Here is a 13,525-nt window from a genome sequence, read left to right as displayed (position 1 = left end):
ATTCAAGGATAAGAAGCCAGAATGGAAAGCAGTCACAGGTTTGGTTTGGAGATCAGTCTCCAAGTGGGAGATTGTTAAGTATGGAGCCTGATTTACCCTTGTAATTTTCTGTGGTAAAAGCGCACATTTGTAAGGCCCCCATTATGAGGAGAAGCCATCGTGCGTGAAGGAAAATCACTCACTGGAAACCAAAATTTTCACGGACAAGAATCAGGGGCAACTTTAAAGGCCTTGGGGGCGGAGGCCCCCGATACTTTTTTTCGCAGGAATATTCTTTTTCGCCGGAATATTATGGCCGGACGGCGGCCGAAAAGTGGTCAAAAAACAGCCGTTCGGTTGGCCGGTGGCCGGTAGTCAATGGCCGATGGCCGGTGGTCGGAAGTCAATGGCCGGTTGCCGGTGGCCGAATTCAAAAGCGGACTTGTCTTCTCAAGGGCGGCCACACATGGGCGGATTGGAGGGTCCGATTTGGACTTATTCGCACAAGGGCGGCTACACATGGCTGTCTCTCATAAGGGAGGGCAGCCCTTTTGGCCTATAAAAGGAGGCCATTTCTACACACATTTCATAGTGTGAAGTTGATGCAACAAGGTGAGTGTGAGGTGGTGAGAGTGAAGCAAGGCAGGAGCTCCATTAAGGGTATAATCCCTTTGTAAACTACTTCTTATTTTCAAGTACTAAAGCCATTGAGTGGCTGCTTTCCCGTGGACGTAGCCCACATTGGGTGAACAACGTATATCGTGTGTACTCTCTCTCTCTCTCTACTCTATAATCTCGTGTATGTAAATCTGTCTCTCTCCATTAAGTAATCTACTCAATTATCTATTTAGCTACGTCTTATTTCCTAACACATCCATGGTGTTCTGGACTCTCCTTCTGTTTGATTGCCCTCCTTAGGATCTGTCTCCTTGGGCTTCTTTTGCTCCTCCTTGGGCTTCTTCTGCTCCTCTTTGGCATGTGTTTGTACTTTTATGGGGCTCTTTCTGGGGGCAACAGGCTTCTTGCCTTCTTTGGAACCTCTTTGGGATTCTTTGGCTCCTCTTCCTTCTTTGGCTTCTCTTCCTTCTTTGGATTCTCTATATTTGCTCTTTTGAGTGGATCCTCCTTGTCCTCTATGGTGCTTGGCCTCTTCCTCTGGCTTCTTTGGCCCTTTGGGGGCTTGGGCGTTGTGGGTAGTGCTATTTGGGTGGGTGTTGTGGGTAGTGCTATTTTCCCTTACCCACCAAACATGGTTGTCGGTGTAGCAATTCTATTCATCTAGAAATAAAGAATAAGGTGCTAGCTTACCCAAATAGAAATATGTTTCCTTATTTATATTGTCAAATGATTACCCTAATAGTATTTTTTGGGTTGCAGTAGGTGTAGTCAACCACAAACTTTGCATTTGTTATCACTTTCCATCCACATGAGAAAGCTTCACTTTGCAATGGTGGCTACACAAATAGAAGAGGAAAAATAAATACACAATTTTAATCTGAAACTAACAACCTAGCAGTACCATACCTTCACATTTAAGATTTGCATGTCATCCATGAGCCTTGTGATAGGAGGAAATTACTCATCAATTATCTCTATCAGCCTTGAGGCAGCCCTATTTAGAAAGATCAAAGCATTGTTACAAAATAATTGTTACCAAATAAATGTAAAGTATGGGACGGTTACACTAACAGTCTAGCCATTCCATGGTGTCTCTCAAGAGAGTTCAATATGAAACATGGTTTATTAGTGATATCAATTGCTATAAGACTCCAGTGAGAATAATGGCAAGACCATTGAACACTGTCAAAGGATTCCAGGATGAAAACTTGAAAATGAAAATGACCTTAGCTTGCAGTAGACCATACCTCTCATGGTAGGGGTAGAGGAGGAGTTCACAAGTTTCAAAATCTATATTTGATAGCCAGTTCTTTACGTCACTATCAGTTCTCAAATAGTGAGAGATAATTGGGTCAACCACATCCACTTTCTATTGTGGATATCTGACTTATAGTCATGCATCAATAATCTATAAAGAAATTCAAAAGGACACTTCGTAATTATGAATAATCTACAAAGACACATTTAGAATGTTGATGGTTAGGCAAACCTTAAGGATGCAAGAACAATATAGTCATTGATCTCTCTTTGCCAATCTTTGAGGATTTCAACACACTCAAAATCCAGGGTAATATAGCCTGCTCTTTTAAGAAGGCCATCCTTTAAGAAAGAAGCCACCAAGAAGCTTGTGGAATTGACACCTCTCATCATTGAAAGGAGTTGAGCTTCAATTTCCCTGAGTTCATTTGTTTTGATCTCCTCCCTGTCAACTTTGGGCTCTTCCAAAACATCATCCTCTGTCATCTCCTCAACCAACATTTCAGGCTCTTTTGCATTTCTTGATGGAGGTATGTTGAGAATGTTGAAGGTTTTCTCATCTTGTAGAGGTACTGGTTCAACAATCTTGCTGAATCTGTACCTTTATTTACTCAAAATAATCATATCTTTGTTCATCAGTGTGACCCTATGAGAGTGGGTTGCACATATGTATGCATCCTTGAAGAGCTCAATTAAAAAGTCTCAGTACCTCTTGCATACATGCCAAGGCACCTCTTGTCCATTTCATATCAATCTTAAACTGCTTTGCTATTTGCCTACAAAACCTCTGGAAAGGAAGTAGTGGAATTGCAATTGTCAGAGCCTTTTGTGATCTCCTTATCTCCCTCAAGTATCTCACCTTCTAAGAGAATCTGCTTTTCTTTATAGGCGAGATTCCTTTTTGGCCTGTTGTTTGGAGGATGCAGCTCCCTTATCACCTTGTGAGTCCTCACCTTTGCTCTCACCTTTGTCCCCCTTTGAGCTCTCATCTTTGTCTGTTAGTTTGAAATCAGCTATTGTTCCCTTGACATCTCCTGGTTTGACATTCTCTTTAGGAACTTTCCTTGCAGTTTGTTTGGTCCTTGCCATATCTCTAGATTAGACCCAAAAGCAGAAAACATTATGAACATAGAGTCATTAATAGTTTTCATCAATAAGGAGAAAACATTATAAACATAGAGTCATCAATAGTTTTCCAACAAAAACTATCTTAAACCTCTTCATTAAGAAACTTTCTACTGATATTGCACTAAAAAAGAGAGTTGTGTCTTCTTTATGCGAAAATAGTGTAGCCGGACATACGTTCAGCTACACTATTTTTGCATAGAGAAGAAGACACATTCAAGTAAAGGCAAAATATTATATAAATAATGATATAAAGATACATTAACTTATATTGAGACACTAGAATAGGTCTCCTTGCAAAAAGGATACATTGTGTCATTGCTATGCAAAAATAGAGTACTCGGATCAATGTCCAAGTACTCTATTTTCGCATAGCAACGACACTAGTGAAAATGTTTACAAAAATACCAATTGTGGAATATTTGTGCAAAAACAATGTACTTGGACGTGTGTCTGGTTACTCTAAATTTTCATAGCGATGACACTAGTAAAAAAGATTAAAAAAATACCAATTCTGTCATCTCTGTGCAAAAACAATGTACTCGGATGTGCGTCCGGCTGCTCTAATTTCGCACAGAGATGACACTATCAAAAAAGATTCAAAATAGCATAAGGATGACACATCTAAAAAACATAGCGATACCTATTATATCGTCTCTATGCAAAAGCAATGTATTCGGACGTTTGTTTGATCACACTAATTTTGCATAGAGACGACACGGTTTACAATGTGTTACCTTTTGATGAGAATCCAAATGTTTGAATCGAAGAATGGGAAAAATATAGAGGAAATGTGAAGCTCCGGGTTGAATCGAACATAAACAAATTTCCAAAAAGCTTGTTCGAGTGCAAGGGCTTCTATATATAAGAGTGCACAATTACCTAGGTAAAATTTGAATTTGCACAATTTATGATGCATGGATTTGATCATTATGCATGGAATGTTGGACACGTGTCCCAAGGTGCATGATTGACACGTTAATATTCTATTTATAGATGTGAAAGGAGATATATATAGCATTTTAACATCAAATCGGTGTATTTTGTGAATTTGTTTTGAACACATTTTAAAGCTAATGGGCTCAAAATGTATCTACGAAAACACAAAGGTAACCAATTTTATTCAGGTTTTTTTTGGTGATGTCCTTTCTTTTCTGCTCCTGTCATTTGTATGTGAGAATAGAGTACTTGGATTGCCCTCCAGGTGCTCTATTTTTGCATAGCAAAGACAAAATCTATAAAAGATGTATTGTCATCCGTATGTGATAATAGAGCATCGAGACGGTTGTCCAAGTGCTCTATTTTTGCATCGCAGAGACACAATGTTATAGTTAAAGAATATATTTCTATATAAGATGATCACTTTGACGGCCGTCCGAGTACTCTATTTTTGCATAGCAAAGACACAATGTTATAGTTGAGGCCCTATATTTCTATAAGATATGTATCGTTGTCATTATGCAATAATAGAGCATTCGGATGGGCTTTTGAGTACTCTATTTTTACATAGAAAACACAAGAATGTCATAAATAAGAAATTCTTTTTTATAATGGTATGGTGTTGTCCGTATGCCAAAATAGAACACACAATTAGCCTTATGTGTACTCTATTGTTGCATAGGGACGACACAATGTTACAAGGAAGAAGTATGATTTCTTTATGGTTATGTCGCCTGTATGAAAAATTAGAGCACATACATAGACGGTCGTCCAAGTGCTTTGATTCAAGAAAGCAATAAGAATTTCTGAGACTGATGTACATCCCAACCAAAATGAGTTGCCAATGCTTAGACCATGGGCTATGCATGAATCTACTAACCTGTGAGAGCTACCAATGCTTAGACCCTGGGCTATGCATGAATCTGCTGACCTGTGAGACTGCAAACTACATACATAAGTAAGGCAGTTAGTAGCAGTTTGGTAAATAATGACTTTGACATGATCTTTAGCATCATGAAGACTCAATTTCGAACCTATTTCCATGGGAATGACAATAGGTCTCAAGTCCAAACTTACATAGCAAATACTCTATGTAACTTGTCTGACACAGGGCAATACCACCATCACACTACTTAAACTGTATACCCAAGTAATGATGCAACAACCCCAAATCTTTCATCTTGAAAGTAGCATTCAAATTAATCTTAAATTGAGAAATATGTCTCTCATTTGGTCCAGTGATCAGAAAATCATCCACATAGAGAACCACAATGAGAAGTACATCACCCTCATGCTTTACATACAATGTGATTTTTGTTGGACTATTACAAAATCCTTGTTTGACCAAATGAGTGTCAGCCTTCTCATACCAAGCACGAGGAGATTGCTTCAGCCCATACAAAGCTTTCTTACATTTGCACACTTTATTTTCCTGCTCTTTAATGACAAAACCGTGAGGCTGTGTTACATAAACTTCCTAAAATATGTCACCATTCAAGAAAGTAGTAACAATGTTTGACTGATGTACATCCTAACCAAAATGAGTTGCCAATGCACATAGAAAGCGCACAGTAGTCATATGACAAGTGGGAGCAAAAATCTCTTCATAATATATGCCTTTTTGTTGTTCATAACCCTTTGCAACAAGTTGAGCCTTATAATAATCAATCTCACCATCCGTCTTGCGTTTCAACTTGTAAACCCACTTCGTACCAATGGCCTTTTTGCCAGGAGACAAATCGCATAAAGTCCATGTGTCATTTTCTAAAAGGGAATTATACTCTAATTGCATGGAAACCATCCAATTTTTTGAATTTTGTGCTTCATCAAAAGATAGAGGTTCCTCAAAATCACATAAGCTAGACACAGCCAAAGCATAACAATCTGATGCATAAGATGCATGGTGAGAACCTGAGAGAGGACGCTTAGACAAAGGTGCATCCAATTTACTGTCACGCAAAGTATGCACCAGTCATTTTGGCATACCTCTAGCCTACTCATTCTCAGCCCTTCCCTCATCAAGTACATCATGTACATGTGCATTAGTAATAGGCTGCTCCTATAACATTTTCACAAACCCCCATAGACTGTACGTTTGCCTCATTCAAATTTACATTCTAACTTCCACCATTGAAAAGTGGCAGCAAAGTGTCATAAATGTCCTGTGAGCTTACATTCTTGTCTCTAGTACATGACACCAAGGACTAAACAAAATTTTTCACAAACACATCTTGTGAAACCAAGATATGCTTTGTTTGCAGATGATACAACCTGTAACCTTTTCTTTCAACACTATAACCAACAAAAATACATTTGACAGCCTTATCATCCAATTTTGTGTGCTGTGTTTGTGGCACCAAAGCATATGCCAAACAACCAAAAACACGCACGTGCTGAATAGAAGGCTTTCTGTCATGCCTTGCTTCATATGGAGTCATAGACAAAAGCTTTTGTAGGACACCTTTTAGTACATTAGTAGCACACATAATAGCCTCAAGCCAAAACGAATGTGGTAAAGCTTGACTTTTGACCATACATCATGCCATTTCCATAAGAGACCTATTTTTACTCTCAGTAACACCATCTTGCTAAGGTGTATACGGCACTGTACATTGGTGTTTTATCCAAGACTAGCCAAAAATGCATTAAATTCATGAGACACATATTCCCCCCCTCGATATGATCCCTTGTACTTCTTTGGAACGCACTTAGCCACTTGAGAAGGTCCCATTCTTTAAGTTTCTTCTACCATCCTCATCATTCTAGGTTCTTCCATCGTTATATCTCTCCTCTTGTATCCGCTAACAGGTTCTCTAGAAGGGGTCCGATTAGTCACTCTTCCTTCGGGTCTTACATCTTGGCTTCTAGCTCTGATATTTGGCACCCTCGTGCTAAAAATAGTGTCTAAAATATTACTTCCTCAATGTGTAGTCATATGAACCCGAGAATCCGAGGATCCCATCGATCTCGGTATAGAAAGAGGTGATCCGCTAAATGATTCTTCCACATAAGTTTTGAGAGGACTTGCTCTTGTAGTTTCCAGTTTCATGGTTTCTGAAATGTAGGTATGTGTATGCTAGGGGTGACATAGTACTGATGGAGTAGGGCCCCAAAGTGAGTATATCCCTCTGGCTCATTACAACTCACTATCGAATATTTTCAACCATACTTGTCTAACATGATTATTTGCGTATCTCTCTCAACCTCAAATGTAAATATGTACAAGTGTTTTTGCTTAGTTAACTCCCTCGCATTGGGATCCTCACACCTATAGTAGAACATTTTCTCTTCGTTATCGTATTTATATAAATCCACAACATGTGTGTTGTCGGTGTTGATGTGTGTAGCCACATTTACTCATCTAAGCTTGACATTTGGAATATCCAACTTAGGCGGTTTCTCTTCAGGCTCTACGCCAACTTTTTCTTTGGTGTATGTTAATCCTCACTTGTCCACATTGAAAGGATTAAGCACAACTATATACATATTTTCCTCGTCATCGAAATAATGATTGCCACTATAATCTACGGGCACTATGAGCTTAAGCTCACTAGGCCTCTCTTCAGTTTTTACGCAATAACAATCTATACTGGCCTTATAAATTTGAGCGCCTTGCTCATTCTCAAACTGATATCGCAAGTGCAAAAGTTTGTGGTTTGGTGCAGGCTGCGATGGTCCTGCTCCCAGTTTGGTTTCTTCTTTGAAACTCACACTTTTGGATCCCTCAATCATATAGGTGTATGATTTCTCCGAAGAGGTATCAGAAAGACTCTCTTCCAAGATTGGTTCTAAGGTGGTTATAGTCCCTTGATTGACACTACCCTCGGTCGAAATATGGCTTGATTGGTCTCATTACTAGGGTTTCTACTTTGATAAAATTTTCTTGATTGCAAATACATCAAGAAAATGAAGCTTGCAAAACCCTGACATGTTACTTTTAAGGTGAATTCACTACTCCGACCAAAGGCGACTCCTTGCAATTATGATCCACAAAAGCTGTACAAAATTCACTTGGTGGCTATAGCTTTACAACTGCTGGGTTAGTCAAAATCTACCAGAATCAAAATTTTATCGAACTTTTGACATGTCCTATTTTGTTTACAATTTGCAGAATCCAACTCCAAATTGAATTTTGAAAACACCACTATGCTCTCACTTACTAGTGCTACCACAGGCACCAATCTGAGCAATCTATATGTCAGGCGGTCATGGACCACGATCCATGTATCCCAGTGTCAAACTCACTTGAAACGTGGCACACAGGTCTCTCACAGACTCTTGATAGATGTTAAGTGATGTTTAGATGGTTTGGTTCTCTTCATGTTGCCCAGATGTCACTTTGTCTGCTTGTTTTGTGGTTTCTTGGTATAGATTGCCTCTGGTCTTGTTTGAGCCTCTTGTTAATGTTTTTTGCTACCCTTGTATTTGGACAGAGTATTTGTGTTGGTCTCTGCTACAAGTTTGTAAGATTGCACTCCCAAAAATTCGCAAGGGGTCATGGATCACGATCCATCTTCCTTCATGTCTGGACCCCAAACTTGGTCAGATTGTTACTTGAAGTCTAGGGGTCTACCTAACCACTTATTTTTGAATTTGAAACCCTTTCACCTTGCCAAAAGCAAAATTTTGTGGCTACTTGAAATTTTTGACTTACAACCTATATTTTGGGGTGTTGGTCCACTTTTTGTTGTTTTTGGCTATGACGACCTTCACAAAAGTTGTTCCAAATGGTCTTAGCTTCTTACTGCACAATTTTCAATCTCAGATGCTTCAAGGGGTCATGGATCGCGATCCATGTTCCACTGCATTTGGTCATAAAATTTGGTCAGTTGTATGTCTAGACCCTGTAGAGGTCAAATATTCACTTATTTTTGAATTTGGACACCAAAAAGTCAAAAAGCCCCAATTTTTGTCTTTTTCCAAGATTTTGGGTGTCTTTGCCCAGTTTTCTTGATTTGGTTGAGTTTATGTGTCAATGTTTCCACCAAAAATGTATATTGGAGATTTAGAACCCAATAGAATTCTTTGGTATCAGTGTCTGCCTAGTTTATCTCAGGGGGTCATGGATTGTGATCCATGTTCCTGCACCAAACTGCATGAAACTTTCTAGATGCACTCTCTGTGGTTTGGTTATGCCCTTCTGGCACTTATTTTTGAATTTAGATCAGCTTTGGAGTTTTGACCATCAAATTTACAAATTTTCAAAGTTTACGGTTGTTTTGTCCAAAATGTGGTTTTCACCCTTTTTTTCTGTGATCTTTTTGCCCAACTTTGATGTTGGTACTTTCTACTTACCCTACTCCTAAGTACTAAAATGAAACATCATATGAAAATAAAAAAACAATACAAAATAAAGTTGAAAGGAAAAACGGTACAACACTCTAAAAGTAATGAGAAAATAGAAGAATGAAATGCTTTTGGCTATCTCACTCACAACTCTCTTTACTTCTCAAGAATAGATCTAGCAAGTTTTTGACTTCTAGACTCTATCAATCACTAAACCCTGTGTCTAGCTACCTAATTGCTAAAGTGTAAATGAAGTAAAAATCAAGATCAAAGTCTCTGAGTAAAAAGCTATAACTCGGTCACTCATCACCTAAGGATCGCTATCCCCGGCAACGAAGCTTATGTTAGCGGGTCACTCTGACGAACATCTATAGCATAGTTTTCTAGCACTAACATAATGTCAATACTCAGGGAATGGACTTGGATAGGGCACGGAGACTCTTTGAGGGCGTCAACCTCAAGAAGTGAACCTACAGAATAACAATATCTCTAGCACATACAAATCTATCACTCTAGGATCTGGTAACCTGCCTATCTCCTATGTCACCGCACTCAATTATGGACCTATTTCAGCACTTGAACGAAGTCCAAATGCTACAAAACTTCAGGAGAAGGTCTAAGACAATTAGGGACACTAACCTACCAAGTTACATCGCAATCCTAGGAGGTACCAAAATCACGATCCATCATGAATAAGATAATGGAAACTACAACAGAACGTACCAGAGAGGTTGCCCTAGGGTCTAGGAACACTCTCCTATGGTCGGAATGTCAAAAAATAGTCATTAACGCACTCAAAACAATAGATTTATCCTACTAGCACATAGTCACAAATCACCGCAGAATCAACGATAAATGAAAGAGCAAAGGACAAGAAACACATTGCAAGTTTCGGAATCGAAATATGATTACTAGAGCTCAAGTTATGATGATTACAAGTTGCAAGAGAGTAGCCGCTCTTAGTCACTTGAAACTCAAAACTTGATCATGATAATGTGTCCTTTTTTTCACAAGTTTACAAAATAGACTTTATACATAGCGCTCTCTTGTCCATTGGCCAGCTTTACAAAACTCAAACTCTATTATAGACTTATGACTTAACTTCTCAGAGATTGCCATCTATAATCAGAGAGCATCAAATAATTACAAGGCTTTTTGAAAAATAATGAAGATACATCAAAATCTTGGGCTCATGGAAGAAGGGGTTGACTCGAGGAGCGCCCGTCTGGCTTGACTTCCAACATAGCTCATCTAATTAATAGCACCACATGCTTCTTAAGGGCCATGTGGTCTTTGTCCTATGCACCAACTCTTATGGTGTGAACCATCCTTTGTTCAATCACACCTATGTGGCATAAACCATGTGATGGTCCATGTGATAGCATGTGTAGCTTTCCACCTAGGATGATGATGTATATGGTGAGGTTTCACCACCCCACGATGTAGCCATGATGTTAGCATGTATGATGTCTATGCAAGAGGCTTGTGATTTCTCTTTTCTAATGCATAATCAAGAGTTATTTTTAGAGTCTACATTGTGTATCTCTACTCTCATTAGCGTCTACTTTCCTAGTTTCTTTTAATTAAGTTGTTGAATTTACCTTAACTCTCAATTGCATCTATTCTACATGTTTGCTCCCACTCTCTAATGAAAAGGTGTCGTTTTCATTAATTCAAAGCTCAAGGACTATGTGTTCAAGATGTGAAGGAATTTGGTTTTGAGGAGTCAACACAAATATCCTCGTTGGATTCAAAATTGTGAGTGGATAAAGCATTGGCACCTTCATTGGTTTTGATTTTTGCTTCTTGCAATGACATCCTCAGCACCTTCACTTGCTATAGATTTAGTGCATCTACTATGCAAGTCTAAATTGTTTGTAATCTGCAACTTATTAGATAGTGCAAAAGAATCTTGGCAGCAACTATGCTTGGTAGCTTTGGTGCATCCATAGCTTGATTACAATCGGAGATTATTTCATCAGTAGACAATGGCACTTAAGGGAGAAATTTTCAATCTACAATTTTTTTCAGCGTACCCCGATTAAGTGGTGCATCGCATATTCGGTGCAGCACTACCTCAATAGCAATTTGGTCATTGGATGCATGGGTAGCATCACCTGGTGCAATCATCGTGCAAATATTTAGGCTTAACAAATTTTTTTGCACCATAAATGGAATTTATTTGTAGCATCTCTCGTCTATATCCATGGCTACTGCACTTGAGCTATTTCACGAACCGATCTACAACCTCCACATTTGACCATCACTTTGAGTGACACCTCAGCTCAAGTAGGCTAAAAGCTACCCTTCTTGGCATGTGCATGCTTTAGGTCCTAGCTCTTACATTCACAATATATTATTTTTTTCCATCCCATTTAAACGTATTTGGATGGAGGTAGTTTACAGATCCGAATCTTGCTCGTGGAATCTTTCTCATAGATCAATAACGTAATATTCTTGCAAATTTGGACTTTTGTTTCAAATTGAGCTTCTAAGTTTAAAGGTCTCAAATCTACCAATAGGACATTCATACATGGAGCACACACATTTGACCTCAATGTTTAGAGGCGATTATTCTAGCATTTTGTCATACCATTAAATGCATTCTGAGACAAAATGGGTTGTTGGGCATGTGGTCTTTGTCCTATGCACCAACTCTTATGGTGTATACCATCCCTTGCCAATCATACCCTGTGTGGCATAAACCATGTGATTTTCCATGTTGTAGCATGTGTAACTTTCCACCTAAGATGATGATGCATATGGTGAGGTTTCACTTCATGATGTAGCCATGATGTCAGCCTTCATGATGTACAAGAAGCTTGCTATCTCTCTTTTTAAATGCATAATCAAGAGATATTTTAGAGTCTACATTGTGTTTCTCTACTCCCTTTGATTACACGTGTGCGTCCGCGTGCACACACACACACACACACACACACACACACACACACACACACACACACCATGAATGCTACATTCACTCTTCCACCCCAATCTCTACACATTCTCTAATGGGAAGTCATGCACCTATAAACATCTACAAGCATGGCCCCATTGGATGGCATGATCACCTCATCCAAGGGCCAAAAACCACATATATAGGCCCTACAAACAACTACATCAACGCCCTTCAGTGCTAAATATAAATGAAGGTCTTTCGAAGGAGTAGCGATCGGGTTTGACGGTGGGCAATCAACCCTTCATACGAAACATGAATGGATGGGTAATTTTGTCTTTGGAAGGGTTTAATCAGAATTCTCCCTTCACCTAGGAAGATCTCCTTTTTTTTTTTTGGGTGTTTGGAAAGCCACAAAGCAAGTCATCTTTTGAGTAGTATAAAGTTGATTTTCCTCTTGCATCTTGGAAGACTTAACGGTAGCATTGCTCAAGACATCTTTTGAGTAGCATAAAGTTGATTTTCCTCTTGCATCTTGGAAGACTTAACGGTAGCATTGCTCAAGACTTTAGTGTGATTTCATGTCTAAGAACAAGGCCCAAACTATAAGATTTCTCATCATTATATATTTATGAGACTTGGAAGGCAAGTGTGCTGAGACTGTCACGCGATGGCGTAGATAAGCTGAGGGTCCATACTACCCTCTGGAACCCTCTTGTAGTCCAGAAGATTCCAGCTGGCACGACTCCCCATGTGGTCAAGTGGACACCAACCTGGCCCGCAACAAAACTTCAAATGGCCATAGCTTGCAAGCATGCTCCATAACTCGAGCACTACACGTCTATACACTGACATGCACTTAGCCCACCTGTCCCCAGCTGCCTTGTCCATCAAGGATCTGCAATGCATTGCAACTTCAAACTCAAATATCTTAGGCTCCGTAGCTATGTTTGACGAGCCGTCTGGAAATGCTTCTTCAGCAACACAAGCTCTACATTTCTAGGCAAAGAGATTGCACCTTGAACCTCTTTCATTTGCTACCCAAATTAGCCCCTTTTGGAGCCCTTCTTGGCCTGTAATACACATCAGCCATATACATCCACTGCTACTTGTCGGCCCAAGATCTTTGTAGACTGCTCTAGTCCTTTGCCATGCTTATGTTATCTTGCACACACCTGCACATGCCATCTTCTATGGTCAACCAACTTTAAGAGCGCCATCATTGCCCACCCCCTAGTTGAGCATTCATGCTCAACCAATTTTATTTCTTTTATTCCACTTCTAACTGCAAAACTTGACACACACTATCAGAAAACCAAACCATATTTGCATAGTTTTATTGCAGCCTGCTGCCAAACCTTCAAGTGGGTTTTCCCACCCCCTGCATCACGTAGTTTCCGCCTGGATCAAAAACTTGCCACT

General features: G+C 39.4%; 1 pseudogene; it reads right to left on the bottom strand.

Moving 5' to 3' along the window:
* Positions 1-844: 844 nt before the first annotated feature.
* On the bottom strand, positions 845-2,355 carry LOC147449096 (uncharacterized; annotated as a pseudogene).
* Positions 2,356-13,525: the final 11,170 nt, after the last annotated feature.

The sequence above is a fragment of the Adiantum capillus-veneris genome, chromosome 10, assembly GCF_014529385.1.
Source record: "Adiantum capillus-veneris isolate H3 chromosome 10, ASM1452938v2, whole genome shotgun sequence".
NCBI classification, from domain to species: Eukaryota; Viridiplantae; Streptophyta; class Polypodiopsida; order Polypodiales; family Pteridaceae; genus Adiantum; species Adiantum capillus-veneris.
Note: the sequence above shows the minus strand (reverse complement) of the source record. Positions and strands in the feature narration are given on the sequence as shown.